The sequence below is a fragment of the Sturnira hondurensis genome, unplaced genomic scaffold (genome assembly GCF_014824575.4).
Source record: "Sturnira hondurensis isolate 20B ecotype Veracruz unplaced genomic scaffold, ASM1482457v3 Scaffold0004622, whole genome shotgun sequence".
Taxonomy (NCBI): domain Eukaryota; kingdom Metazoa; phylum Chordata; class Mammalia; order Chiroptera; family Phyllostomidae; genus Sturnira; species Sturnira hondurensis.
Genome location: NW_028077253.1, coordinates 931003 through 958357, shown reverse-complemented (window position 1 = coordinate 958357; position 27355 = coordinate 931003). Strand labels below are relative to the sequence as shown.

The window sequence follows — 27355 nt, the reverse complement described above, 5'->3', positions numbered from 1 at the left end:
GGTCTCCAGGATGATGCCCCAACCAGCTGAGCCACGTGGATAACTTTTAAAAATGTAAATAATTGCACTATTAGTGCTTCTTAGACTAAGAGAGAAATGTTACTGAAACTCAACTGTTGATTGGCATTCAAAACCTTCATAGAATAACATGACATCTTCATTTCATACCTACTCTTCGAAAGATCATACTGTGTTTTACTACAGGCCATAAATGAATGAAAATGTATACTATATAAAAGGAAAGATTCCACCAAAGACAACTCTACAAAACACTAAGAAACATCTTTGTGCGTATATGGTACTCTGTATTTTACATAGGACTTATTTTCTAATGGCCATGATTAGTTTAACCTCCCTATCCTGCTATACTCCGTCATTCAACCCCATTCATGCCTCCATTACAGTGGCCACAAATGGTAATTTCATACTTAGGGTATGGGTTTTGTTGTTTCCTCTTTGTCTCCCTCATACCTTGCAGGCTCTCCATGGGCAAGAACCACCATCTTTTTCCTTTTATTAGCAATGCATGTAAATTGTTTTTAAAACCATGCCTAACACACAGCCAAGGCCCAACAAATGAAGAAAACCTAAAGTACAAAGGAAACGCTATCAATTCAGGGAGGATGGAGAGCATCTTTTTTGTTTGTTTGTTTTCCCCCCTGATAATTACTTTCACTTCCAAAGTAATAGCAATGTGCACACTAGTTTGAATCACATCCTGTGTATACTTATTACTCAATTTTCCACGAGATCAAAGAGGTGGAAGTGACCTTGAGGTACTGCTACTACTCAAAGCATTCAGCAAACATTAGCTTTTCTTAAAACCCTAGAGACTTCATGAAGTTCAGATTAGAAATAATCTTGCCCACTGGGTAGAAAAAGGGTGACATCTATAAATGATTCTAATATATAATCCTGAGTTAGCCCTTACAAATATTTATTTTTATGGCAGATAGCAAACTTTGAACTTATAATTACAGCCTGCCCCATCTTCTTTCTGGGAATGGGGGTTTGGGGTTTGGTTTTCTGGGTCAGGGGCCTGTTGAGGTGCTGGTTGAGATAATGGGTAGAGAGGCAAGTCTGAAAGGTGAGATGAGGGGGGGCAGTGGATGCAGATACAGAAAGATAGGTTGGGGGAGTGATTGGAGGGGGAGAGAGCACTGAGGCACAGTGAGAGGTCAAGGAGAGGAATGAGTGAAGACGATCCTTAAATATTTGGGTCATTCTTCCAAAAAATTAGTCAATATCAAAACTGTCTTTCAAAGTTTGCTTTGGTCAGGTTTTGGGTTTTTTTGTGTGTGTATGTTTTGTTTGGGTTTGGTTTGGTTTTGGTTGTTGTTAAATGTAGGATTTGTGTTTCTTTGTAATGTGGCATTGCCTTAGAATGACAAGATGACCTACCCGTATGTGAGTTACCATTCTAAAGGTACTTTAGAAGTCTCTACAGTCTTACTGTTCTGTCCAATATGGTAGACAATAGCCACATGTAGCTCTTGAAAACTAATATAATACAATTTAAATCAGATGAAAAATTCAATCTTAGGTCTCTTGCACTGACCAAATTTCCAGTGTTCAATAACCACATACGGCCAGTGACTAGTGACTTCCATATTAGAAAGCAGAGCTCTAGAATATTTCCGTCATGACAGAAAACTCTATCAGACAGCACTATTCTCAAATTTTGGGCTTATGTCACACACGGGCCATTCAAATGCTTTGGTACTATTAGTGGCACAGAGAAGATATTTTGTCACTATCTATTCTACTTCAAGTAGCAAATATGAAATAGACAATGATGATGCCTTCCTATGCCTTCAGTACACTAATCTCCAGACACCTCGGAGTCATTTCTACTTCCGCTGTTGAAACTTTTATCACTCATATTTTTGTGACATGCTCATATTCCCCCATATTAACTGACTACATTATTCATTATTCCAGATTATAATTTTTAAACTATGAAATCATTTGGCTGCTTTTTAAAAAACTATAGTCAAAGTAACTCAGTAGATGAAATAGTTAAATAAGAAGAAAATAACAACCTTTAGTGTCATGAGTTTGTATTGGGATAATAAAAATGGAAATAAAATACAGTCCTGATTCAAATATTAAAAAATAGATGAATGAAAAATGCCCTCAAAAGACAAACCTCAAGGTCAGTGTAAATTTGAAACTTATAAACATAGCTAGGACAGGAGAAAGTACATTACTCCTAGACTAATGTTAATGCTCAGTAAATAATAAGTTACAAGGACAGAAAACCCAGGAAGACACACTTCAGATTAGTATTGTCATTACGAGAATCTTGAAAGTCGAAAGAGGTGGTGATGAATATTTGGATACTTTTACTATGTTTTATGGGAAGGAGGGTCCAAAGGGTTTGAGAAAGGGTGAAGGATGAGAACCCCAGAGCCTCTCTGGAGTGGAATACTCTGACTTCTATGTACAGAAGGGAGACAATCCCCGGATGAACAAGTATCGGTAGAAGGACAGCTAGATATATCTTTGTCTGAGAACCACACTGGCTGCCCAAGTAATTTCAATAAGTCTAAGGTTGCCAGGAAGATGAAAGCTTCCACAAAGTAAATAATAGTCAAGAATCCAGCCAAACCAAATGATAAGCATGTTTATTTCATCTAGAGAGAAGTTACTTAAAATGGCTGACACATTTTCATTACATGAATAATAGTTGAATTCAAGATTCTTTAGAGTTGATATTTATTGGTCTCTAGTGAAGAGTGATGCTGCTATGTTTTAAAACCTTGAAGAAGAGTAAGTATATTAAAAAAGAAGGAAAGTCAACACCCAGGTTAAGCGATAGAAGTACTTTCCCCGAGGTCAGATCTTCGCATTTCAGTACTGACCTTGTGATCCAGGGTGCATAATTTAATGTACTGGTGCCTCTATTTGTCTTTGGGCAACTCTAAAACATATCTGTAGCTCCCACAAAAACAAAATGTTAAAAATAAATGGAATATATACTCTTATTTGATTAGAAGCTTCCATATGAGAAAGGTACTGAATACAAACACAGTGAAGTTATATTATGATTGCTAAAATACGCTATATGAATAATAATAATGACTGAGTGCTTCCTGTATTTTGAGTGCTTTGCATGTAATGATTCCATTAACCCTCACCATACTGTCAAGGTTGGAAGGATTAAAGGAAGAAGGAATATGTAGGTACCATAATTATTATCCCCATGTTATAAATGAGGAAATTGTAAGACTAACTCCAAATTTTGATCCCCATGCTCATGTGGTGTTTCTGGAGGAGCTTCCCCACAAATGATTGGAGCAGGCTTCACAGAGGATCTAATAAAAAGTACAGATATCAGCAGAAAGGCAGGGAACACCACTGGAGAACACTTGAGAATCTAAGTTAGGACTGAGTACACAGCACATACCCTGGACCTGCTGCTGTATTTGGCACAATGGAACTGAAAGAGCAACACCATTCAATTGTAACTGATCGGTTCTCCAGGAAAATAAAGAAAGAGCCCTCAAGCGAGGAAGATATCTGCTTTATTCCTCAGTTCTCATCAAAGAGTATGGTGTATTGTGAACTATCAATATATGTTTACTGCTTATGCACAGACAGCATAGGACAAGACAGGGGCAGGAGCTAGGGGGAAACTCCAAAGCAGCCTTGGAGTGGCCATTGGGGAGTGAGGAAGGCAAAATGAGAAGGAGGGTCGTAAGAAGGAGGCAGCACTGCTGCTGGGCCTAAAACTATTAGCAGGGTTTTTAAAATGAGGGACAATTCAATGTTGATTTGGCATACTTTAAGATCAGTGGAGAACGGGCATGAAGAGAACGAGGTCCAGGCTTCCCCTCAGCCCTTTCTCCAATCTGCAGTGAACACTGACTGCAGGCCAGGCCTCATTCCGCCACTGGAGAAAAGAAGGGCATATCTGCAGTTCCATCACAGTGAGGAGGTAAACAAGAAGAAAAGGCTGGAAGGAGAATGGAAGGAACCACAATGCGGACTATGGTGCACTATGGACATCCTCCGAAGGGACAAAGAAGAGGCAAAAACAGTTTGCATTATCTTTGCCAGCTGCATATTAAGTACCTGGAGAGAGGAGCCATATTCTTAAACATTTTTAAAATGCCTTAATATGCTTTCTTGCATATAGCTAGTAATCAGCCAATAATTATTTTAGAAGCAGTGTGGTACAACAGAAAAAGGATTGCTTTAGGAGTCTTAAAATAGAACGGTTTCAATTCTCTTGTCTGTAAAAACAAACAAATAAAAAGAGATTGTTAGATCATTTTAGGATTCTTTTCAGATGTAGTCATTAAAAACCCATGATTAGGACTGTCAATTATTTAGCATCACTGTTAAAAAGGAGTTCTCCTTTGAGGGGCACGGCACGCTGGGTGAGAGAGCACACGTGGCCTCTTGTCAGTCAGCCTGGGAGAGGCCCAGCTCATTGCACCTGCAACATGGTACTAAGCGCACAAGTGTATCAGATTTTGGATACCTGACTGTTGAGGCTTAGCAGCTTTGCTTGTAGAGTGGGCTGGAAATAAGGACTATGTATGCCGTGAAAAAAGAAGAAGAGGAGGAGGAAGAAGGAGAAACAACCCAGGCAATTCAGATATGCACTTGGCCTCAACCCAACTGCAAAACCCCTCTTAACGGCAAATTCTTGCTCTAGACTGTCTCATCTGAAAAGTCAAATCTTCAAACCAATAGCAATAATCATATATGGACAATGTGGCAGAGGGTGCTCAGCGGGAGGGAGTTTTATGATCTAACCTAGGGGGCACTTAACTCTGGGTTTCAAGTATTGGATCAAGCCCTTCTGTGGGACCAGGAATGAGATTGTTCATATAGGAAGAATAATTTAAACACAGAACATAGCCCTGCATTAATATAAAAACATCACATATGTTAATGAACAGTGACTTGACATATGAGTGCCTAAGACTGGTCAGTAACATTTAGTGGAGCAGGAGGAGGGTTTATATTATCTGTGATAACACACTGGAAAAGACATCAATTTGAAGAGGTGAGAAGATTGGGGTGGCAGAGAAATTGTCTGTTCACATGAAACAGCCTGTGTGAAGGCTTAGAGCTAGAGGAGAACTCACTCACATTGACAGGGAGCCATCCCCTCTCAAAGAATCAGCCTGGCTCTTGTGGGAGATAAGACAATTTGCATGTTTCGTGACTGATGTGGAGAGAAATCATAAATCACACCCAGTCTTCGCTCAAAGGCTCTGCTGTCTCAGGCTTACAAAGATGAACATTCACGCTCTACAACTCAAGAATTCACATTGTTCAAATGTATTATGATTTCAGGAACGATCTGAAAATACCTATCAGTCAGTACTGCTGAACTTGGACCACAGAGAATTCTATCATTGGGAATCATTTACCATTTGATGTGGTAGATGGAGTATTTTCAACTTGCAAAATGTTTAATAGGTTCTTTTTTTTTGGTTATCAGCATTTTCCCCATGACATGTGTCCCTAACCAAGGGGAAAACAAAAATAAGTCCCTCCACAACAAACTTGTTACCCAGGAGACAGAAATATACATACATACATACATATATATATATATATATATATATATATATATATATATATATTGCATGCTGTTAATTTTTCTGACTCTCTGTTTTCAGAAATATAATTATTTTCTTTTTGCTTTAATATTGCTGATTTTGCTTTCAGATTACGGCTAATGTAAAAAGTGAGAGCAGGGGAAACAGAATGTATTCTCCATGGAGAGTAATTCTATTACTGTTCCCGTACCAATCTTGTAGCTAAGAGGTATGCTCTTCCAAGAAGAAAAATTGCCACTACAGACAGAGTGACTGCATGTTCTATCTTTAAGCGTAAAAAGCAATGATGACATGATTAGCCTTAGAAAGCAGTGAATCACTTAACAGCCAGGATACAACGGGGCCAAAAGTAAACTGCTCACACCTGGCTCCATGTGACAGTATCTTGAATAAAGTACAAGAAAATTCATACCGTTTCACTGTTTCAAATCTAAAGAGGGAACAGTCTCTTTGAAAGTAGAATAAGGTGTCCAAATGAGTTCACGATGCCCTTTTATTCCCAAAGATTTTAGCTCCTGTCTCACTATTACTCCCTTCAATACGTGACGCCCGTCATAATTCACAGGGCTTTAGTCATTGAAAATAATTTTCTTCACTGCATTGACCTAGTAATTCAATGAACTCCTTGATTCCAGAGATTGTGTTTATGTCCTTCACTCTGCCTTGGTCGCTTGGTCCCACAGCTATACCCTGAATTTTGTCAGAAACTCAGCTTTAAGCCTCACGCTTTCTAGCCTCTACCTCCTAAGTAACCAGCTCTCCAGTATTCCTCTTCAAACACTGACTTTATACCAATCACCATGCCCTATAGTTCATTCATTTTACTGGTTTCGCACCATGTAACCAACCCTTCACACCGTCACTTTTCTTTTAATAAGAATCAACTCCATAGTCTTTCATTAGAAACCCTTTCTTCATAGACTCTCATGTTCCTTTGCCCCCTTTCATTTCTCCACCTCATCTGATAAATCTGAAACCCCACTAGAGCCCACTACCCACTCATTCCCTGCCCACTTTCATGTTGTTGAATGTTCTGGAGGAAAACTCAGAATCATTTGGACTAGTCTCATTTCTAATTCATGACCACGCACTTCAAGTTGGCTCTTAGCATGACCCAGCAGCTGACTCTATGCCTCAGTTGACACCTTCTCCTGTATTTCTAGATCAGCTGTTGGCAAATTTACCTGCATTTGCAGGAAATTTTTAGAAGTGCTAAAACCAGCCACTGCCACAAGATTCTGAATTAGCTGGCCATGGTTGCAGCGTAGACACTAAGGTCTCTCAGTGATCCCTCGAGTAATTCTAATGTGAACCAAAGTCTGAGAACCCCTGTCCTGATGACTATTTTATACTCTTCTTCTTAAAACTTCCAAGACCTCCTCCCTTGCCCATTCTCAGTGGATGACATCATTCCTCATTGATCGAAGAAAAGGGAAGCAATCAATAAAGGGCTGCTTCCCAGCATCCTATCACCACACCTGCCCACAGGCCTGTGCTGATGCCTGACCCTGTGGGTCACCGGTGTGTGTTCAGGTTCCATCCACCCCCGCCTACAAGGACATGGCTCCAGCTATTAGCCCCACTCTCTCCTGCATCGCCAATTTCTTTCTCACTTCTGGATCCCTCCCAGCAGTATTTAATGCTAATATTTTTCCATCTTACAAATGTCTTTTGACCTCGTTTCCCACCCACAGTTAAAGCGTCATTTCTGAGTTGCCCAGCAAGTGAAGTTTTAAACATTTCAGCAGTTGCTATTACTTCTCATTCTTCTCTTCAACACTCTCTTGATCCAAATATTTCTATCAACTATGCTTTGACTCCCAGCATTCCCTAAAACTGCTCTTGTCAAGATCACTGAAGGCTACCAGGCTGTTAAATCTAGTGGTCAATTCTTAATTCTCGTTTCTTTTGACAAATCAGCCGCATTTCATACAATCAATAACTCTTTCCTCCTTGAAACAGTTTATTTACTCAGGTACTTGAATTCGGATCTGCACACTACAGCCTGTGGAACAAATCAACTCTAATCCCCGTTTTGGGGAAGCTTTACTGGAACACAGCCAAATTCATTGTGTTTACCTTTTGCCGATGGCTGCTTTCTGCTAAAAGAGCAGAGCTGAATGGTTGTGAGAGTCCTTTAGGCTGGTGAAGTCTAAAGCATTTACCATCCAGCCCTTCACATAAGAATTTTGCCAATAATCCCTTCCCTCATACCTGTTCCTTCTGCGGTATTTCCAGGCTCAGGAAATAAGACGTCTATCCACTGAAATGCTCAAGCCAGAAATCCTGGGATCTTCCTTAAGTCTCTCTCTTCGTTCACACCACCCATTGGACTAGTCAGCAACTTTTGTCCTCTCTAGCTTCAAAGTATATTCATGTTCTAATCACTCCTCTCCACCTCCACTTCTATCATCCTGGGCCAAGCCATCAATATTTCTTGCCTTAACTATTTAATGGATTTATAACTGGTGTCCCTTTTCTTGCCCCTGTCACTTACCTTAACCTTACATACCACACTGCTTCAGTGAATTCTATATATAGAAGCCAGAGTTAGCCTTTAAAAATATTAAGTCAGATAACATGATAACATTCCCAAAGACTTCAACTCATGTCCAATTTTATACTCTATTAACCAAAACGCGTATAACCTGCAACTTCTTAGATGATTTTTTTCTGAACTTTTATTACTCCTCTACCCTTCACTTTTAGCCAGCCACTCGGCTCCCCTAGCTCTCTCCTCTGAACATGCCTGCGTCTTCCTTCCTCGTGGCCTTGGCATCGCTGGTACCCTTGCCTGGCATGCTCTTCCCTGAGATGTCCTCATGCCTTAACCCCTTATCCTCTCCTTTCTCATATATCACCTGTTCAGAGAAGTCCTCCAGGTACATGTGACTTACAACTGCAAGTCCCTCCCAGTATTTGATATCTTACCATCCTGCTTTATCATTTACCAAGGTATTTAACACCAAGTGTATTATTTTATATTTTACATATTTATTTCACTTACTATATGTCTCTTTACATTGAATTTGGTCTCCATGAGAGTAATATAGTTATATATTCTGCTTATCGTTGAATCCCTCATGACCAGAAGGTACTTAGGAGGTGATTGGGAACATGTGTTGCTGGAATAATCACTTGCAGTTGAAAGAAAGCAATCAATTGAAGATGCTTAATTTTGCTTTGTTGTCTTTCAACTTCCCTTCGATAAATTCCAAAACAAAAATACTTGTACACTAAATTTTCTGAGCTTATTTCAAATACTTACTAATTTCACTTTTGTGCTGAAATGACTTAAATCAATACCATTTAATGCCATAGGACAACTAAAGTACTGTGAGGTCCAGGGACTGTTCCATCTAAAGAACTCAAAAAAGGCTCCACAGAGGAGCCTCCCCATTTGCTGTCTTTGAAGGTCACTCAGCATTTCCCAGGACAATCCTTATTTGACAGAAGGGCAGAAAGAGTGCTGGCAGAGTGAAGGTCGGAAGAAAAGGAGAGGTCTGAAACAAGTTCTAAGCATGATATGTTTATACAACTAAATCATACGGCATGCTTGGTAACAGGAAGGAAAGGCAGGGCATGAAAATAAAGAGATGAGCATTGACCAGATGACCAAAAACCTTATTCTAAAAATGTGAGTGGTGGAAACTTATGCAAATTAAGTTGACATTTATGGTTAAATGTCTCTCAATAAACACTGTTTGAGTTGATATAAAAAACATTTACATTCCACGTTTACATGCAGTCAAAATGCATATGCACACTCTATGTGTGTTTATTTACCTACTTTTATATCTGTACAAACACTTATCACTGGTACCTCCATGTCCACTTCCTTATATTCCTCTCCATATGAATAAACTATGTCTATATTATGGTACATAAAGGAGCTGATCATTCTCCACTTTAGGGATGACTCTATCCAGCAAAGCTATCATTTAGAATGGAAGGGCAGATAAAGTGCTTCCCAGATAGGGTCAAGTTAAAGGAGTTCATCATCACCAAATCCTTATTATATAAAAGGTTAGAGGGACTTATCTAAGAAAATGAAAATCAAAAATAGGAACAGTAAAAGGAGAGCAAACTCACATCTACCAACAACTGAACCTAAAAAAACACAAAAACTAAGCAAACAACTAAAACAGGAACAGAATCACAGAAATAGAGACCACATGGAGGGTTATTAGCAGGGAGGTGGAGGGGAAGGATGAGGGAATAGGTACAGGGAATAAGAAGCATAAATGATAGGTACAAAATAGACGGGGAGGTTAAGAATAGTATGGAAATGAGAAGCTAAAGAATTTATATGTACGAACTTGGAACATGAACTAACAGGGGGTTGGGGTAATGCTGGACAGAGGGCAGCTGCAGGGCAGAGGGCAGTAAAGATAAAAAAGTGGAATAACTGTAATAGCATAATTAATAAAATATACATAAAAATTAAAAATGCCTCTGTGTATTAGTCTATTCATTTATAAAACAAGGAAAATAACACCTGCCCACACAGGAATTACTCTAAGAATGAAAGAAGGTAATGGAAAATGTATTAAAATATGAAATCTATAAAAATGATAGTATTACTAAAGGAAACATTTAAATTCACGATATGCATATATTAGATCTTTATAGAGGTTTTTTTTTTTAACCTATAACTCAAAGTAGAATACAGGTTTTACAACTGGTCACAAATTCAGCAAAAGAGATATACAAAAAAATCATAATAATATCTGTGTTCATTTTTATTCATTAATTAAATTTGACAAATACAGATCAAAAATTACCATTAATTAAACACCCCAAATTTAATATCTATCAAATACCATATATTTGCTTAGCACCATTATTTCATTTAATCTTTACAGAATCACTTGGAAATAAATACTACTCTTATTTACGTTTTAAATATGTCCAAAAAAAAGGAAGCTCAGGATTTCAGTAACTTGCAGGCACCACGCAGCAGGCCTCCGTAAATGCCAGCAATCATGGCCAAAGCTGACTACCACCAGCATCTGTCACCACTATGCCAATTTATTCTAAGAATGTAGCTCCTTCTGCAAGCCCAAAGTAGGGCCTCCCAAATTTGTGTTTAAATAGAATTACACGGTTAACTCACTGATCATAGTACGACCATAAAATGAATACCAATTCTCTCCAGAGAGGTCCCATTCCACTTTTCAAAATTGATGCTTTCTTTCTTTGTGCCCTGGGCCAGACCATAAAAGGAAGGGTACCTTGTGAGCTTCTCAAAATCTTGGTTTATCTTAGCTAGACAGTTTTCATAAAGTAGACACACAAAATACCTCTTCATTAACTAAGGTGGAGGAAGCTAGGCATAGTCCACATATGTGCATTTTCATAAATGAGAATTACTACAATCAGTATGTATAAGGAAACCCAAGCTGGTGGGCTATACAAAATAACAGAGAATCATTCAATGTACATATTGGATGTTATTTTAAAAAATAAATAAAAGTATCAAAAACTTGAGCCAAACACAGACATGGCATCCACAATGCAGAGTAGAAGAAAGCTAATGAAGAAATGTGAGCCCAGTCCTAACCCTGTTTACCTAATCAGGCAGAGAAGGTCCAACCAAGCACATCTGATCTACTCAAGGCCAGAATTAAGATGTTCTTTGCAAAAAAAATAAAAAAGATGATGACTTACAGTGGCAACATTTTTAATAGATAGTTGTGCCACATGGGCGGGAAATAAAACTTATGGATAACCAATTCTCAACTATTCCAGCAAAGGCAAAATTACACTATTAATTAACACGAAGACACTGTTGCTTTAATTTTATAAAGTGACATACAAAGACACAGAGGGCTGTGTATATTTTAATGCCATTGCCAAAAATGCACTGAGTTGAAATGTATAGAAAATTCATTCATTCAGCAAGTATTTATGAGCAGGTGCAATGGGAGAGGCATTGGATTGTGAAAGAGAAAGTAAGAAGCCAAGTGCTCTGTTCTCAAGAAGTCATGGTAACTTTTAAATACATAAATGAATAACTATAATAAAATTGGATAGGTAAAGTAATCGAGGTATGAACCATGTGCTCTGAAACATTGCAAAAATAGAGGGCAAACAGAACAGCATGAAAGAAACTTTATATAGGAAGAGACATTTACATAGAACCTTGATGAATGAGGAGATGTTCTCTAAATATGAAATGCCTACAAAGGAAACACCAACACAGGGAAGGTCATGACCAATGGAAAAAAACGTGATAGATTTAAATCATCATGGTTAGGTTTGAATGTGTTTTAAATGTACAAGAAGATGAAAGTGGCCAGTGATGAATCTATCCGGTTGGGATGGGTCAAGTTTAAATAAAACCACATTGTCATAAAAAAATGCCTGTAGTCTTTGGTCCCAAGATATGTTTTGAATTCTAGTTCTGTTCCTTACACCTGCTCTTGGAACTTGCAAAAATATTTAACCTCTTTGTGTATCAAATTTCTGTTTAGCAAAACAAGAGATAACAATATCCCTTCTCTGAAGGTTAGAGATCTGGAGATAATTATGCTATGTGGCCAGTAATATAAATTTCTAAAGACACAATAATAGCAGCAGTCAAGTGCTTTAAATCTATACTAAAATTTTTGGATTCCATTAGGTGGACAACAGAGAGCTCTGTACTATTTTTAACTGTTACATATAGAGTAAAATAAAACCTTTATACTTATAAGATGATAGACATAGAGAGGTCACATTTGAATTCAATTTTTTCACAGAATGAGCATTAAACACATTTCTTCAAAATGCTTTATCAAGCAGGCTAAAACACACTCACAACAGAAAGCTCTGCACTATTTTTAAATAAGGAAGTAACTGTTTTAGGAAGATCTTCTGGATATAATACAAATGATGGACTGAGGAAAATGGCAGAGAAGCCAACCAATGGATAATTAGAACAGCTTGGGAAAAATACAGGTGCCTTTGAAATAAAATGCCAGCAGTAAGCATGGAAAGAAGGGGCACAGACAAGCTATGATTTGACGGTAGAACTGACAAGATTTGGTGAACAAATAGTTGTGCGTTTAGAAAGCTGATTATGCTGATTACAGTTCCTAGAGAAATGGCAACCTTGACTTGTTGCAAAATATAGCCATAAAAATGTAAAGAGAGAATTGTTTTCTGTCTCTGCCTACGTTGGCAGCCATGAGTCCAAGCCCCTGTACATCCTCAAATACAAATAGGTCCAATTTCCATCCTCAAACACAGATAGGTCCAATTAATTTCTCTGCTAAACTTGCAATTCTCTTTTCCTTCCTCTTCAAACACACACACACCCTTTTCACTTATGTCTCATTGATCATTCTGCCAAATCCTAGGTTACATTTTTCTTAGAAGCTGAAATGATTAATGAATTCCTCTAAGACTAATGAGCTCGATACAAGGGAGATCTAGCATTGCTCAGTAATTTGGTACTCTACCCATGTACTTGTGAGGAAACACAGCCATCCATTGATTATTGCTAATGTTATCATGTTGCTCGAGCACCTGCAGTCCTTGTCTTGGGCTTGTAGGTCATTGGGATTTATAGATTACCTGCTACAGATTACAAAGGAGAGCCTTGAGTGGCACTGGCAGTCCATTCGCCGTGACTCTGATGTATTCCTTTATCAAGAATTCTGAACGTGTCTTACCAAAGACATTCAACGTTTCGTTTGTGTGCTTTAGCCATATGAAAAAAATCACCCAGGACTTTCCAGTGGCTTGGTACATTATGAAAACTTGAAAAATAACTTAGGGGGAAGATGGGGCAGGGGGACAAGATGCTGGTTCCCCAGGATGGTTTTGCCTCTGTAGAACCATATAGCCCTGCAGTTGGCATTTGCTAGTTACTGCGGTGCTTGGGAAACAGGTAATCCATGACTTCAGCCAAGAAAACAAGTGAAACCCAGGTCTCAGGGGATTTTCAAAATCAGGACAAGCAGTGTGGCTGAATTATATTGAAACTTTTATACTTCCTCCTTTTTGATTTGTTTTTGTGCAACTAGACATGGAAGGTATTTGATCATGTATACCACAGATAAATATTCTACATGTACTCTTTTTATAAATATATAATCTTTATTGTATTTTTTCCATTACCATTTAGTCCTTTTGTGCCCCCTCCCCCCAGCAATTACCACAGTGATGTCCATGTCCATGAGCCCTTTTTCCCTTTTGCTCAATCTCTCTACCCCCTAACCTCACCCCTCCACTAGCTGTCACCTGTTCTGGCGTCATGGGGCTGGGAAACAAATAGCATGGCTGGAAACAATGGAAATATATATATATAAATAGTTTTGATAAAGTATTGCGGGATAAGTAGGGTATTTTTTAGGGTAATTCTTCAAAAATGTCTTAAAGGATGGTAATATCACCACTGCTCTTGCTGTTTACATCATATACATAAGCCTGTGCAAGTAAGTGGTATTTGAATTATTAAGATAATCAAATTTTATTTAGAATTATAAATTGGTTAAGGAGTTAGAAGCCTATCAACCACATATGTTAAGATTAGTTAGAAATACCAATAGATGAAATCAGAACTTTTATCTTCTAGTATAACTGGCGTAGTGACTAATACGCAACACACATTCACTACTTGTTGGATCAATTAACTAGCTGTTCTTAGTGTACCAATTTAGTTAATTTATAAAATCTTATAAAGGAGTGAAAGTTGCTTACATGGTTTAGATTTTTATTTTGGGAGAAAAAAGTTTTAAAAGATTAATGGAAACAAACAAGGTAAGCAAAATTATTGTCTATCCAAAGTCCCACATATACAGCACTACATACCAAACGTATACTTCTGATATCCAAGAATAAAATTTCTCAGTTTTATAAAGAAATTAACTCTAGAGAGAAAAACAGCTATGCTACTATTGTGACAGTCTAATAGCTACATTTTTTTCATTTGCCTCACCAACGCCAACCAAGTTTACAATATAAACCTAACAAACATCATCAGAGAAATTAAAGTGCATGAATAATGGGGATTAAGAAATCAGTATGTGGCTATTGAAGTATTATGTTCTCAATGTTTTCTAAACTGGACAAAAACGCCTACACAGAGTAAGAGAGTTTCTTAAGTAAAGGCAAGCTGGCTTGTAACAATGCCTTGAAATTCAATATTTTGCCTGAATAACTCAATGTGTATCTCTAAGTCTCTTCTTATTGAAATTACACAGCATGTAAATTTAAGATGAAAAGTCAGGAAGCCAGGTTGACAAACAATATGCTTTAATGGTATAGAAAAATTTCTGGAATACCAAAATTAAATTCAAACACATTTTTCTGCATAGGTCTTAGCCTAACCAAGCAGCCTAAACAAGTTTAGCCATTTTTTTTTTTTAACAGATAGGTAGATAGATCTACAAACACATCGGCATCAAACCCAGCAAGGTCTCATTTAAGGGAGATTGGAAACTACATGTGTTAGACTGTCTCTTTACCACGTCATAGTTTCTCAATTAATTGGCTTGGCCATATAGTAAATGGCCTTGATACAAAAGCCAAAGTATGGTGGACAGATGGATGGTTAGACAGCTTTTATTTAAAATGCATCTTCACCAACTTCATTTAGAAAAATTTCACACTTAGAGAAAAACTGAAAGAACAATGCAGAGAACACCCGAAACAACCTCATGTAGACTCACCCATTGTCAACAGCCTGTCTAATTTCCTCCGGATTTCAATTCAGATACACATTTTTGGTAAGAAGTCTACAAAGGTGGTGACATGGATTTCTTTAAATTTAACCCTTACCGTACTTGTTTTTTTAAATATATTTTATTGATTATGTCATTACAGTTGTTCTATCCCCCCCTTCATTCCCCTCCACCCTGCATACCCCCCCCACCATTCCCCCATTTAGTTTATGACCACGTGTCTCAAGTTCTTTAGATTCTACATCTCCCCTACTATTCTTGCCCTCCCCCATCTATTTTCTACCCACTGTCTATGCTATTTTCTGTGCCTTCTCCCCCCTTATCCTCCTCCCACTCCCCTGTTGCTAACCCTCCATGTGTTCTTCGTTTCTATGGTTCCACTCCTGATCTAGCTGTCCTCTAGGTATGCTTTTGTTTTAGGTGTGGTTGTTAGTAACTGTGAGTTTGCTGTCCTTTCACTGTTCCTATTTTTTATCTTCTTTTTCTTAGATAAGTCCCTTTCACATTTCCTGTAATAAGGGCTTGGTGATGATGAACTCCTTGAACTGGACCTTCTCTGAGAAGCGCTTTATCTGCCCTTCCATTCTAAATGAAAGCTTTGCTGGATAGAGCCATCTTGGTTGTAGGCCTTTGGATTTCATGACTTGGAATACTTCTTTCCAGCCCCTTCTTGCCTGTAAGGTCTCTTTTGAGAAATCCACTGACAGTCTGATGGGAAGGTGACTGTAGGTGACTGTCCCCTTATCTCTTGCTGCTTCTAGGATTCTCTCCTTCATTTTAGTCTTGGCTAATGTAATTCTGATGTGCCTTGGTGTATTCCTTCTTGGGTCCAACTTCTTTGGGACTCTCTGAGCTTCCTGGACTTCCTGGAAGTCTATTTCCTTTGCCAGACTGGGGCAGTTCTCCTTTGTTATTTGTTCAAATAAGTTTTCCACTTGTACTTGCTTACATTACCTTTTAGTCCCCTATACATCCTTCCTCCTTTATTAAGGAAAAGAACAGTAACTTTTCATTGTTAAAAATGACTTCTTTTTATGCAACAGTCAATAAAATTACATACAATAGCTAATCAGTTCAACAACTAATCCCTTCTAAGGACACATGTAAAGACAAAAGTAAAACCCTGCTATTTCCACCACTGTTATTGGCTAGGTACTACCTCTCCAAATTGTTCTCTTTCCTTATGTGTGCACACATAGATTTGCTTAACATTTGTAGAATACTGATACCTGCATTTTGCACATAAAACTGAATGTTGAACATTAGCTTCACAATTATTATATGCATACTTAAGCTTTATTTTCCTTCTATGTAATATTTGTTTCTTACTATGCAATATTATAGAAGTACTTATTAAATGACCATTTCCCTTGGTCATTATAGAATCTTCTTATAAATGTATTTTCTACTTTTCACTTCCTAGTAGTCCTGTGAGGCATAGCATATTATGCCCATTTTGCACTTAGGCCAGCAGAGACTCAGGGACATGAACGCCTGCCCAAGGTCACAGAGTGAGGAATGGCCGGATCAAAATGCCCATAAAATGAGTAATACATGTGAAGGTACTCAAGATTTGCAGTTCTGACCTCTCGTAAACTTTTTAGATCTGACATCACTTTGTATTTCAACCCCCATACTAAGAATAAACTACACATCATTACCTAAGGAATACTTCTGTGCGGTAACAATTAACTAAAAACTAACGGAAGTAATGACTCCTAATGGCTGGCAGTATTCTAACAACAGAAAAAATAATCTAAGGGATTTTTTTAAAGGCCAATAGCTTGTAATTCTACATTAGGTTTTATAAAAGAAATCTTTCCCTGACAGATAGTCAAAAATTACATTTGAGTTTATTTCTGTAGAGAAGAAATCCCCCTTTTATTTCTCCACATGCAGAGAGAAAACGTCACCTGGCCCTACTGCCCTTACCAAAGTCTGAGAAAAGAATGCAGTGAAAGGACAGCAAACTCACAGTTATCAACAACCACACCTAAAACAAAAGCAAATTAAGAGGGCAGCTAGATCGGGAGCAGAAACATAGAAATGGAGATCACATGGAGGGTTAACAACAGGGGAGTGGGAGGAGGAGAAGGGGGGAGAAGGTACAGAGAATAAGTAGCATAGATAGTAGGTAGAAAATAGACAGGGGGGAGGGCAGGAATACTATGGGAAATACAGAATCTAAGGAACTTGTGACACATGGACATGAACAAAGGGGGGGAATGGTGGAGGAGGGGGTGTGCAGGGTGGAGGGGAGTGAAGGGGGAATGGGACAACTGTAATGGCATAATCAATAAAATATATTTTAAAAGGATATTAACATATTAAAGATACATTGTTCTCCAAAGCCAAAAAAGAATACAGAAAGCCACTTACAGAAACTGAGAGCAGACATACCCCAGAGACCAAAGGGTCCTGACATTCTTCCTCAGGCATGTGATTTCTGTCAGTTTCATCTATATTTTTGCCTCATTAAAAATGAAAATATAATTAAAGAAGGCTTTTACTTTTCTTGGGTGTTATTTGAAATAACCTTTTAAATAAAGGGTTCCCCCCCCCCACTGGAACACGGATTTGTTGAATATCTCTTCCTTGTTAGATTTATGCCTTGCATATCTGCACAGCAGCACTCTAAATTGTATGTGTTAGTATCTAACCTCACAACTGGTGATGTTCATTTAAGAGTTTGAAATTGGGGTGTGGAGCTCAGGAATGGTTTGAACTAGGTGTTTGGAAGTCAATTCTTCATAGCGAGATGATGAAAATAAATTCTCCCAAACAGTGTGCTTAGAAAGACAAGACAGAGGCTTGGGAGAAGGTCTTTCAGGGATAAGAAAAAATATAGTTATCTATTAGAAGTAGAAAGTTTTCAAAAATGGCTTTTCTTGCTGCCCAAAGGAGTTAAGTTAAAGAATTTTAACTTAGTCAATAGCTATAATGGTAAAGAAGAAAAGAGACCTAGTTATAAATCTAAATGCCAGACTTGATATGGAACACTTGAGAAGCTGAAAGAAAATAGGAAACATAACAAATTGATTCCAGCCCTTATACTGTCGTGGTGGAGAGCATGTCTTATATCTCTTCACTGATGAATAGCTGAACCGAGTCCAGTGGGATGGAGCTACCAGCTGATGTGTACAGTGGAAGTCTTGTCTTTGGCAGGAAATCCCCGAGTATTGTGAGAGGTTAAAATGAAATACTATCGAATCCCACATGAAATTTGCCCAAATAAATCTGTTTTGGTCATTGCCTTAGCCTAGTTTTTACCAACAACCATGAATTTACAAGTCAAAAGGAGGAATTTGCAACCCAAATAATGCAGACAAAAACTGGGTAACTCCTAGTTAATTGAGTTGGCCACCTCTTGTGGAATGCCATTCAGCATACTTCCAGTAACCTGTGATCACTAGACTATACTTACAAAGGTTTTTGTTGTGATGCCTACATGGATTACAGATGAAGGAAAAATAAGAAATACTTATTAGGAAACATTACTAATTTCAGGGGGAGAAAACTGAAGCTGTTTCCCTCAATTCAACTGTAATTATTCTAGCAAAACTTTTATGTAAATGGAAACACATTAAAATTCAGAGGATAATGCAAGAATCAAATACTTGATGGAACAATCTTTTATTATTCGATATCTGCACTTATACCAATGTAACGTTTGGGTTTCCTATATTGATATACTACAACAGGCTGACAAAGACTTTGAAATAGTAGTATCATAAAAACTTAAACCTACACGAGGGGAGAGGAAGAGCTGGTATAGAATCGCTATTCTGAAAGGCCACTTAAGGAAGCCTAAGCTTTGATAATTGGAATGAACACAAATTATTCCAGAAATAACAATGTTCTGCCTACAAGCACCAAACATGGGCACTCTGTCGGTTACCCCTCTTCCCAGTTTCAGATGGCACCTGAATAGCTCAAGGTAATCTCTTTGTTGGAATTATCATTCTGTCCACTAATTAGAAGAAGAATTGGAAAGGCAAGAATAAAGAGTGTCAACTTATGCTTCCAAAAAAAGCAAAGCATAATCACTTTTTTCCAGAAAAGCAGAGAAACACAATTTGGCGATTGAACTGCTAAGAATTTGTGTCGTTATAACAAACATTACAAGTTTCTTTGAAAACCGAATTATAAAATAGCTGCTTTGGCTCTAAACTGGGATATATGCGTAGACATTTTTGAAAACTAACATAACTTATCTCAATTACTTTAATATTTATTTAACATTTGTGCTATTATGTGTCCCAACCCATTATCCCATTCAAAAGAAATACATGGGTTATTGTAGACCTTAGTACATGCCTAACATCGGGCCCCAAGAATAAAAGGCACAAAATAAATGTTTATCAAGGGAATGAATTGTTTTGAATGGAAGTTATTTTTACACCATTCATCAAAAGAGAACTCTATTCAAACAGGACCCTTTATGATAGATGGCTTTACTAAGCAACTTCATGATATAAAGGAAAATGAAATCTCGCAAGGACACAACTGCTAAGAGCACACAGATTGCTTTATTATTTTATTGTGTTAGCACCTGCATTCCTGATAGACACATATTGCTACCCAGGCCCATATGAGAGCTACACTGAAATCAATGTGAATCTTACAGGCAAAGAACCAGAAGATTTAAAATGAAATCAAGTGCAAGCCTCTCTGGTGTTATGCCAGTTCAATGACTTGTGAGGTTTTGAAGCTCTCCTTAGAGACTATAAATTAATTCCTAAGGATTATCTTCCCTGCTAGGTAAAAAGCAGAACTGAAATTGAGGGAGGGGGGAGATTTGTTCAATTAAGTAAATTGCTTTATGGCACAGGGTTTTTACTCAGACCTTCAGAGTTGCTGCCCGGCTTCTGAGAGAGAAAACATCACACTTTCATTCCACAAGCTCAACACATTCTTAAATAAATGATCCAACTGGAACCTGCCTGTAATTTGGAATCTTGAAATGCAGGTGCAGATTTCAGGGTATTAAATACCACAGGAAAAAAGTGTACTGGTATCTATATTAATAGCGACCTCACTAAGTGAAGTTAAATTCGACTAAATGAGCTATTTAAAGAATAATTTTCAAGTTCTTTCTCAACTCAAATGATCAGAAATGAAAAGTTTTCTGTGTACAAATGGAACAAATTGCTGTTTACCACTTCTTTGCCTGTTTCTTAATGGACTTTGAATTCTGAGCTTCTGTAAAAACGTGAGGTCGAGTTTTAATGACTTGACTGTTTTCTGAACATTCCCTTACAATTCTACACAAGTGGGCAGTGCGCACTGCCAGGAACAAGACAAACAAGCTGTCTTCTGATGAGCACCAAGCCAAGGTGTACATTCTAGGAACAGAAAGGAAACACATTATAAACAAAACTACTACAAAACAATAGAATGGGGCCCTCTTCCCAAACCTTAAGAAAAAGCACAGCTATGGAAAGTATTTCAAAACTCTTTGGCTAACTTAATCGAATGTGAAAGATGACCTCAAGTCCACAAGAGGGACCGTTTTGACATGCTAAAATAAAAAATAAAATAAAATTCACACTGCCAGAATAAACAAGCAAATTTATACCACGTAAATTAGTATTTTCTCTTTGTAAAGTAATTTGGCAATTTCGAGAAACACACAATGCACATAGCCTTTGTCCAAGGCAATTGAGTGTTACAAATTTATCCCACAGTTAAATTCCCATGAATAAGCAAAAATATGTGTAAGTGTGTGGGCACCAGAGCATCCTTCGTAATACCAAGATTTATATACAAAACAACCATTCATGAGGAAATGAATGGCTAACATGGCCATTAAATGGAAAACACATCTATTGTATGGGTTACTATGTAGCACATAAAGAAAATAAAGAAATCTTTCTATGCACCGATAAATCTTTATTAAATGAAAAAGAAGTGAGTTGCAGGACAGAATGTCGTGCAAATAAATAACAACTTAGGTCTGCATAGTTCAAGTTAATTTATGGAAGAACAGACAGGCAAGTCTCAACTGCTTACTCCTGGGCAGTAATGCAGGGCAGAAATTCAGGACGGCTTTCTGTAACACCATTCTATTATGACACATTTTTTAACCAGTAGCATTTATTTATAAAATGAAAGGTATTACTAAAATTACTGTCAAAGTTTCCTTCAAGTGATATTATGTTTAAATATAAACAGGCATAAAAATTTTTTCTAGATGTATTATTGGGTTACAAAAAAAGACATAAAAATATGTAGAGTTTAATTATACAAAATATGTGTGTGCATATATATGCACAATACACAGAGAAAATTGTCCAAAACTCTACATACAAGGATGTCATAAATTGTGAAAGAAATAAGATGGGGCCAGAAGGTGGGGTACGGTGGACAAGGTATGACAAATGTTTTATACTCCTATATTTCTCTATTTTGTAATTTTTCTTTATAAGTGACATATATTACTGCATTGTTTCTGTAATTTTGAAATGTAAAATTAAAGAAAGCGTAGCTATGTAGGAATGTTTTGATTAAGTTTCTAAAGCACACAGGAAAATAACCTGTCATGAAATTAGACATACAACAATGTGAATATACCATACAACATGGAAGTATACACTTAAAAAAGGGTTAAGCCCTGACTGGTGTGTCTCAGTGGATTGAGCTCTGGCCTGAGAACTAAAGGTCTGCCAATTCGATTCCCAGTCAGGGCACATGCCTGGGTTGTGGGCCAGGTCCCCAGTAGGGGGCGTGTGAGAGGCAACCACACATTGATGTTTTTCTCCCTCTCCCCTCCCCCTGTCTCTAAAAATCAAATACATAAAATCTTTTTTAAAAAGAGCTAACATAGTAAACTTTATGTCATGTACATTTTACTACAGTTGAATTTTTTAAAAGGAAGGACTCAGAAATAGGAGAAGATAATAGAACTGGTTGCCCAGGAAAATGAACTAACTTAAAAAGCATAGAGTTTTGGGGATGAGAGAACAATACACCACTAAAAACTCTCCGGGAAAATAAAATGAACCAAACATGTGTATCTCAGGTGTGTATGTTATCCAGAACAGTGGTTTCCAAATGGAAGTATTACTGTTCATTCTCTTGTATCATAGGAAGAATATATTGGAAGTTCTACTTTCATTCATTTTAATCATTAATGATATGATTTCTTGATACATATTATAAGAAAAATGTGCATGTAATTCAAAAATAAATACACATATATTGGAGGCGTGATGAGAAGGATGGTATAATGTGAAATATTCAACGATCACCTTTTTTTATGCAACATTTATGAGAGGCAACCACACATGGACATATTCTGGCCAGATATTTAAAGGACAAAAAAATGAACAACAACAACAAAAACAGAAAAAAGACTTCTGGCCTTGTGAGCAGGGAAGGCATATCACATGTAATAGAAAATCCAAAGTTATCTTCATGCAGCTTTTTTCCAGAGAATTCATATGATTCAGTAATTAAATTTCTAGCCAAGAAATTGCAAAACAGGAATGTATGTTTTAATTTACTGCATCTTAGAAAATATACTAAGCATATGTTTTTCATGAAAAAAGTATTTGAAAGACTATGTCAAATAACTGAGGTAGTTATCAAAATTAAGGATAATTATGGATCAAAAATGCTATATAAAAAGTTAGTGGCAGCTAATAAACCAAAGAAACAATACAAATGAAATTAAAATCAAATGTAGTCACTGGAAGAAAAAAATGACAAAAAGTCTCTTTTACAAAATCTGGGTCTTCGATGCCAAATTCAACTAAATAAAACTTGGAAATGGAGAATTGCAATGAAAGGATAATTATATAAAATATAGTGGGACTGCCAGGAAAAGAAGCTAAAGATAACAAAAACTGGAATTTTTGTTTTTAAAGCCAACAAAACTTCATAATAATCAAGAACTATATTTATGATGTATAATATAGTAAAAATCAAAACCTTGTGAGATAATCTTATTTCATTTCAATACATATGTTTTCCAATATAAAACTGGCTTACTGACATCAAAACTAAAATTTTTCCCAAAGAACATAAGCATCATAGCAAAATATTTGATGCTCCTATAATTCAAAAAAGAAAAACTATATTTTATTATGCCATTCCAAAGCTGCCTTCCTTTGCTCTCAAGCTAAGTCTTGAGGGCTAAAAGAATGTTAATATGGCGATTTGGACAGTTTATACTTTCTTAAAGTAAAAGTAACAGGTTACATTGGCAACATGGGATAAAAAAACTCTATGCTTTGTGTGAAGCGATTGTCTATGATATTTTGCTGTGTATAATGTGCACCCACATTTTTGGCCCAATCTTTCAGGAAATAAAATCTTTCATTTTAATTGTTAATTCAATGTTTTATTTCTTTTTATTTAGCGACAAAACTGACTATCATGCTATAGGGTATTATTTTGCATACAGATATTGTTATTGCTTTCTAGAGTTACACTTCTTTTTATCACCATTAAGCCTGTTTATTTGTCACCATGAAATGTCTGCATTTTACACAGATTCTTGGACCGGGGGCTCATATCCATCAGCTCATTCAACTTTAACACCTGTCTCTTCCCCAGTAGCTTTTCCAGAACTGCTACCTTCACCATGAAGCTCCATGAGTTTTCCCAATTTAAACTTGGACTTCTTCAGCATTTTGAGTTCTCTAACAGAGACATCATGAAGTGGATAAATAGATTGGCAAGCCTTCTCCATGTCTTTTCCAATGCTATCTGGAATCAATTTATTGACTGCTTCTTTCAAGTCATTCGTCTGCACCTCTCGGGTCATGATTTCCATCATCTGCGTCCAGTTTGGCAGGCCTGTTGATGCTGAGTGTAAGAGGTCTTCTGAATCTGATTGTTGCGTTTTTTTGTAAAACCAACATAAAATAAATAGATGAAGCAAATACCCATCAGTACTCTTGGCATCAACCTGAGCTCCAGGCCTGGTCTGCCATTTTTTGGCCATGGAGCACATTTTGTCATGGGTAAGATCCATGCCACGGGAATTAGTCAGGCAACTTTTGCCCTGAACATCCTCAGTCATTAGCTTGCATTTTCTAAATGCAACTTCATCACTCTGCAGATCACCTAGGCTCACTTCAAATGCACAGCCCTTCAGACCATCAGATTCAATTTTGGTTGCTTGAGTTCTTGTGGTAACTGTTTTCCCAACGTTTCATATATTAAACATAACTGCTGTTTTCACATCATACCAATCTTAGAAAATGGATCAAACACTTTCTTCTTTGCTCCCTTTTTGCAGCGTTTTGTAAGACGCTTGCTCTTGCCCACCACCATGGTGCTGCTCAGAGAGCCAAAAGCTAGAGTTACACTTTTCACACATAAACATAAATAAAACAATTCAATAGGTATGGAATTAGTGCTAACCATGTATAGTGCACACTGGTATTTTTCCCTCAAAAATTTGGGCAAAAAAGTGCACATTATACACTGTAGTATGTGGAAATAAATGCTTATAGTACTTTCTCAGAAAACCTAAAAATGTATCTATGGCAATCAGTTGTTCTCCCAGGGTGGCAATTTTACTCCCCAGGGAATATTTGGCAATATATGGAAACAGTTTGATTGTCACAAGTGGGAAGTAGGGTGCTATAGTCATGTAGATAATAGATGCTAGGGATGCCACTGAAAACCCTGCAATGCACAAGACAGCTCTCTATAACAAAGAATGATCAGATTTAAAATATAAGTAGCGCTGAGGTTCTATAACCCTGATCTAGGCAGATGGATATACTTTCAGTATTTGCTACATCTGTAGTATATACCTGCATTCACTGTACTCAGACCCATGCATGAAGAAATAATTGCAAAGATGATACCCTTTAGAAGGAGAAAAGTAATTTTTACACCAAGAAAAATGACTTCTACACTAATTAAATACATATAGATTTTTATTTTGCTCCTCACAGCCTTGTCTATGAAGCTATTCTAAAATGTATTAAGAGAATAAAAGGCTTGATAACTTTGAGTGGATTTTAAAATGGTCTCCAAGGATTTAAGTTACAAACAAGGTACCCTACCAAATCATGTCATGTTCATTTCAAAATGAAGCATTTGAGTAAAATATGAAAATGTAAGTAGGATTTAGATTGGAGAGAGCTAATTACCACTGGAAACAAAAGCTACTGAAACAGTACGGCAGACACTAAGAATATTGGAACAGTGAACTGGTCAATTGTATAGAAACCAAAAGAGCAAGCAAAATATGACCAGAGACATTGAAATTAAGCACAAACTGACAGTAACCAGAGAGGAGAGGGGAGGAAATAATGGGGGGAAAGGAGAAGGGTTTTCAGGAACATATAGAAAGGACACATGGACAAAAGCAAGGGGGGTGAGGCCAGGGGTGAAAGGTGGTGGATGGGGTTGGGGGAAGTGGTGGGGGGAAAATGGAGACAACTATACTTGAACAACAATAAAAAAAATTAAAGAAAAATATAAAAAGAAACCAAAGGTGGTAAATACTTGTAGAGCCAAGAGGCCCTGAAAAATTATTTCAATGAATAGATAGATAGGTAGATAGATAGATAGATAGATAGACAGATAGATATTAGACTTAAGCTTTAGAGTATTTAAATTCTGAGCCAAAGAAATTACAAATAAGTGGGGGTAATGGAAAGTCATTTGGCTAACAAAATCAGCCATAGAAAAAAGCTCCCCAAATTTCGTTTACAGCTATCTCTACATTTGATTTTCAATTACTTATACTGAGATGCACTCGCACTGCTGAGGTGCTCCCTATGAGAGTAACAACAGTGCCAAATGAGCACGTACAAGAAATACTTGTCTTATATTCTTAATGGACTCCAACTGTTCCACATTTCCCACAAAAGACATGAAATCCAACCAGCGATTCAAAAAGTAAGGAGCAATGAAAAAGAACAAAACTTTGTTTTGGGTTTTTTAAAAAAATTCTATTCATTTACTTTTTAAAGATTTATTTATTTATTTTTAGAGCGAGGGAAAGGGAGGGGGAAGGAGAAGGAGAGAAACATCAACATATGGCTGCCTCTCACATACTCCACACTGGGGACCTGGCCCGCAACCCAGGCATGTGCCCTGACTGGGAATCAAACCAGTGACTCTTTGGTTCACAGGCTCACGCTCAATCCACTGAGCTACACCAGCCAGGGCCAAAAACTTACCTGTAATATTTTTTAAAAATGTATTTACAGGCAAGGTTCCAACAACCCACGCAATTGTTTCTGCAGACAACAAGTATTGAATGATTCTCAAATAACATAAAATTTTTAAAAAAGAATCTTTGCTGGATATCTGAACAGATAGATATTCTCAGTTTAGAGAAAATAAAACATACAAAGAAGCAAAAAATTGTATCAACAAAAGGCTCATTCTATGGTATTTTCAATATGCTTAAAATCAAACATCTTACTATTTCCAGAATGTGAAACATTAATGTCCCTGATATATAAACAATTCATAAAAATTAATGAGAAAAACAAAAAAATGCATAAAAGACAAGCCTGAATTATACAAAAAAACCACAATTGAGTAAAATGAGCTAATGCCTCACAAAAGCTTTCATTAAAAATAACATTCTATAAAAACCAATCAGCAACAAACTCAAAATCAGTGATACACTAACAAAAAAGAATTAGTGACTTACAGATGGCTGTGTGGAAAAACAATAGTAATGAGCATTGAAATCAGCAAAAGATAGAGAACTAGGTAAAATATGAACAAATGATGTTTATATATTTACAAACATAAATATATAATAAAAGTATTAAAAAATCAATATCTTAAAAACAAGAATAGACTAAAATTTTAAAAGGCACTTAATCTCAGTTATTGTTAAAGAATACTAACAATGAAATGTCAGGTAGAAAATACCAATAACCAGTTTAATACTAGGTTAAATTATATAAAATTTTGATGCTGATAGATAAAAATCAATTGAATGTTGGCAATTTTAAATTATTCAATCTATTATTTTGAAGAGATAGCTCATTAGATAAATGTCCAAGATGTGTGAAGTGCTTCAATAAAAATCCAAACTGAATATAAAACAAGTTGGCAACACTCCAAACTATCACAAATGAAAGAAGAAAAGTCACACTTTTGCAAGGAAAAAAC

General features: G+C 36.9%; 1 pseudogene; it reads right to left on the bottom strand.

Moving 5' to 3' along the window:
- Positions 1-23741: 23741 nt before the first annotated feature.
- LOC118986887 (40S ribosomal protein S3a-like) lies at positions 23742-24635 on the bottom strand (annotated as a pseudogene).
- Positions 24636-27355: the final 2720 nt, after the last annotated feature.